Genomic DNA, 5085 nt, shown 5'->3' on the forward strand with positions numbered 1-5085 from the left:
TCAGGGCTTGGGGGTTTCCCGGTACAGCTTAACTACTGTAGTCTACGCTGGTCACGGGTGACTCGTACCAGTCCACGGCCTGCTCCTACGCCAATGGTATGACGTACTTGCGATCTCGGTGGTACGGGTACAGCCCAACAGTGGAGGTATGCAAGGCCCTTGGACGTATGTATACGCCATGACGTTAATCAGTTTACGACTACGTCAGTCGTTGGTAACCTAAAGCGACATTATAGTCTTCTGGTCGTTTAAAAGTCTTACATGAGAAACAATACTTTCTTACAACATTAAAACGTTTATGTTGATGGAGAGAGAGAGAGAGAGAGAGAGAGAGAGAGAGAGAGAGAGAGAGAGAGAGAGAGAGAGAGAGAGAGTATTTCCCCGTTTTTCGCTACCTGTGTAGGGGATTCCCAAACCGGGGATTACCTAAGAATTACCGAAAAGAGGACGTTCAAGAAACCTGACCTCTACAACCTCACGTTCTACCCGTCTCCCTAATAACCGCCGAGTCCCACTGGGTGGAAAGTTAGATAACTACTGTATTACCTAATGTTTTTTTTTGCATTCAACTATGCCCCTTGCAGCCATTAAATCTCTTTCATGATTGTTTCATCTTGCTGTCTAACCGGTGTAATGGTCTGGTTTTCCCCCGTCCGAAATTCCCCCCGGGGAGAAATATGGCCCAGGATATATATCCCCCCCGGGGGAACTTTGTCCCAGGATAATATTCCCCCCTCTGGGCCAAGATTCCCCCTTTGCTTGGAGGAAGTAACCATTATTTTGTTTTCGTTTGCCATGGGAATCAAATTCAAATGGGATTTCATAGAAAAGCTGCAAGACAATGAAGGGTTACATTTAGGCAATAAATTGAGGTCACACCATATTGCGTGGATAAAAAGAACAATGAATTTTAAGCGTGCTGCTCAGTTTCTTAGTGAATCCGTATCAAACCCCATGCAATATTGCTTAGAAAACAAACTTGCTGATTATTATCATTATTATTATAATTATTATTATTATTAAATGCTAAGCTACAACCCTAGTTGGAAAAGCTGGATGCTATAAGCCCAGGGGACCCAACAGGGAAAATAGCCCAGTGAGTAAAGGAAATAAGGAAATAAGGAAAAATAAAATATTTTCGGAATAGTAATAATATTAAAATAAATATTTCCTATTTAACATATAAAAAATTTAACAGAACAAGAGGAATAGAAACTAGATAGAAAAGTGTGCCCGAGTGTACCCTCAAGCAAGAGAGCTCTAACCCAAGGCAGTGTAAGACCATGGTACAGGCTATGGCACTACCCAAGAATAGAGAACAATGGTTTGAATTTGGAGTGTCCTTCTCCTAGAAGAGCTGCTTACCATAGCTAACGAGTCTCTTCTACCCTTACCAAGAGGAAAGTAGCCACTGAACAATTACAGTGCAGTAGTTAATCCCTTGGGTGAAGAAGAATTGTCTAGTAATCACAGTGTTGTCAGGTGTATGAGGACAGAGGAGAATCTGTAAAGTATAGGCCAGACTATTCGGTGTCTGTGTAGGCAAAGGGAAAGAACCGTAACCAGAGAGAAGGGTCCTATGTAGTACTGTCTGGCCAGTCAAAGGACCTCATAACTCTCTAGCGGTAGTATTTCGAAGAATGTGAGGGAACAATCAAATTCTTTAGTATATATATCCTCAATTCAAGAAATTTGTGCAGACGTAACTTTAAATCTCCAAATGCAAAAAAAAAAAAAAAAAAAAAAAGATATAAAATGCCGGTTTCTTTAAAGAATTTATGATGAAGGCTGATATTGGGATTGTCCAAGGGGTTGTGACCTGGGAAGGGGGTCCGGGGCTTGCCCCCGGCTAGGGGCTGTGACTTGGCAAGGTTTGCGACCTGGGAAGGGGGTCTGGGGGCTTGCCCCCGGCCAGGGATTGTGACCTGAGAACTACTAGGTTAGGTTAGGTGGGTTTGTTAGGTTCTGTACCCTTTTACAAATCTCAAGTGTGTAAAATAATCATGTTTGTCCTATGTTCAGCCACTTACAAGATCCACATATTTTTCCAACTGGTTATCTTGTTCTTATTTTGCATTTCTGACCATTATTAAAGCTGTAAATCACTCGTTTATGACATTTCCCCACCCTAAAAACCCAAGTTTCCCACTTGATTCCCCCATAATCTCTGGTAACACAACTGAATTGGTATCATCTCCTTTCTCATGCATAGTGCTTCTTAGCATCAAGTGTACTCTCTTTTTATTTTTTGCTGGACAGTACGAAAGAAGAGTAAGGTTTTTACTATATATACAGTATATATATATATATATATATATATATATATATATATATATATATATATATATATATATATATATATTCCTAGTATTTTATCAAACTTACCGTTGATTATTTAATTCATCAAAATAGCTTCTCTGTAAGAGAGGGTGGGGGGGGGGGGAAATGGGCTAGGGGGGTTGGGGGAATATCTTAGAGCTGAAATTCCCCTTGGAGGAATAACAGCCCGGGGGGAATTTCAGTCAGGGGGGAAAGATTTGGTGCTACACCGGTTTCAAGTTAAGCAGTGGGGTTTGCCCCCAATTACTCATTTGTGCTGGTATGCTTTCCTAGCCCCAGCGCCAGGTAAAGGGCCCGAGTGGTTTTCTATTGTCCCGATTCGTCGACTCTTTATGAAGGAAACATTCGAATACTCTGTAGAGTCTAGACCAGTGGTTGCCAAACTTTTTTTCTGTCATTTCCCCCTGCACCCAGTTCAACCATCCACATTTCCCCCTTCATGTGTATGAGGGAAAGAGTTAGTGAAAACACATTTGAGACTATTTACTAATGTATCTTTCAAATGTGCAAATATACTGATAAACATATAATTACAGAGTAAATTGGATAGAGAGCAGTTATTAACAACTAAACATAGCCATAGAGCCGGTTAATAACAAATAAAAAGAGTTTTCTTTGCTCTTCTACTTTAGAATTAAACTAGTGAGAAGGGTGAGGCTGCTTCTTGGGCACATTTCCGATTATTTTAGTTAGTAGGTAGTGTAATTATTTCCCCCCAGGGGGAAATTTCCCACAGTTTGGGAACCACTGGTCTAGACCAATGTTCCCAACATTTTTTGGTTCTTCTTTACTCCTTGGGTACTTTAACAGATTCCTTTGTATCCCTAAAATTGAGGATGATAAAGAGAAAAGAATTGATATTATGATACAAATTTACAACTGAATCTCATCATAGATTACTACATGATTATGTATTTAGCAGTAGGCCTACTGGTCAGATTCACTGTAACCCTGAAGAGTAGAAATGTACCACTGAGACTACATGAGTTTAGGTGCCCCATGGATTTATGCCTTTGTCCTGTCTGTAGGACATTGTCCTGTTCCTTTGTCCCTTGCCTCTGTCCTTCATAATGATTCATGAAGATATGAAGAGATTAATCCAAACTGAAATGGATAGGATGTTACTTAAGGGGCCAGATGTGGACCCCTGGTGAGGGTCTTGTGAGTTTGTGGTGGTTTGGATAAAGTTATTCATGTTTACTTTATAAAGGGCCAATTTATATGGCAAAATTCTTAACAGACAATGAAGACTTTACTAGGAATCATTTGGTCTCCATTTTAATATTAGTTAGAACTAACGATTTATTATCATTATTATTATTATTATTATTATTATTATTATTATTAGCCAAACTACAAGCCTAGTTATTATTATTATTATTATTATTATTATTATTATTATTATTATTTGCTAAGCTACAACCCTAGTTGGAAAAGCAGGATGCTATAAGGCCGAGGGGCCCCAACAGGGAAAATAGCCCAGTGAGGAAAGGAAACAAGGAAAAATATATTTTAAGAACAGCAACAACATTAAAATAAATTTTTCCTACATAAACTATAAAAGCTTGAACAAAACAAGAGGAAGAGAAATTAGATAGAAAAAGTGTGCCCGAGTGTACCCTCAAGCAAGAGAACTCTAACCCAAGACAGTCGAACACCATGGTACAGAGGTTATGACACTACCTAATACTAGAGAACAATGGATTGATTTTGGAGTGTCCTTCTCCTAGGAGAAGAGCTGCTTACCATAGCTAAAGAGTCTCTTCTACCCTTACTAAGAGGAAAGTAGCCACTGAACAATTACAGTGCAGTAGGTAACCCCTTTGGTGAAGAAGAATTGTTTGGTAATCTCAGTGTTGTCAGGTGTATGAGGACAGAGGAGGATCTGTAAAGAATATGCAAGATTATTCGGTGTATGTGTAGGCAAAGGGAAAGTGAACCGTAACCAGAGAGAAGGATCCAATGTAGTACTGTCTGGCCAGTCAAAGGACGCTATAACTCTCCAGTGGTAGTATCTCAATGGGTGGCTGGTGCCTTGGCCAACCTACTACCTAAAAAAGTAGGATGCTCAAAGCCCAAGGGCTCCAACCGGGAAAAATTCCCCTGTGAGGAAAGGAAACGAGGAAATAAAATATAAGGGAAGTAATGAACAATTGAAATTAAACATTTCAAGATCAGTAACAACATTAAAATAGATCTTTCATATTATTATTATTATTATTACTATCCAAGCTACAACCCTAGTTGGAAAAGCTAGATGCTATAACCCCAGGGGCTCCAACAGGGAAAAATAGCCCAATGAGGAAAGGAAATAAGGAAACAAATAAATGTAGAGAACAAATTAACAATAAATCATTCTAAAAAAAGTAACAACGTCAAAACAGACATGTCATATATAAACTATTAACAACATCAAAAACAAATATGTCATAAATAAACTATAAAAAGACTCATGTCCGCCTGGTCAACAAAAAAGCATTTGCTCCAACTTTGAACTTTTGAAGTTCTACTGATTCAACCACCCGATTAGGAAGATCATACCACAACTTGGTCACAGCTGGAATAAAACTTCTAGAGTACTGCGTAGTAATGAGCCCCGTGATGGAGAAGGCCTGGCTATTAGAATTAACGATTGCCAAGGAAATAAGGACGAAAATACATACATGAAATAACTTACCTAATGCATAATTTGGTTTCTTTATCAGATCTGGTTTTGACGAGGATAAGTAAAAATAGTTTTTTTTT

The sequence above is a fragment of the Palaemon carinicauda genome, chromosome 5, assembly GCF_036898095.1.
Source record: "Palaemon carinicauda isolate YSFRI2023 chromosome 5, ASM3689809v2, whole genome shotgun sequence".
NCBI lineage: Eukaryota > Metazoa > Arthropoda > Malacostraca > Decapoda > Palaemonidae > Palaemon > Palaemon carinicauda.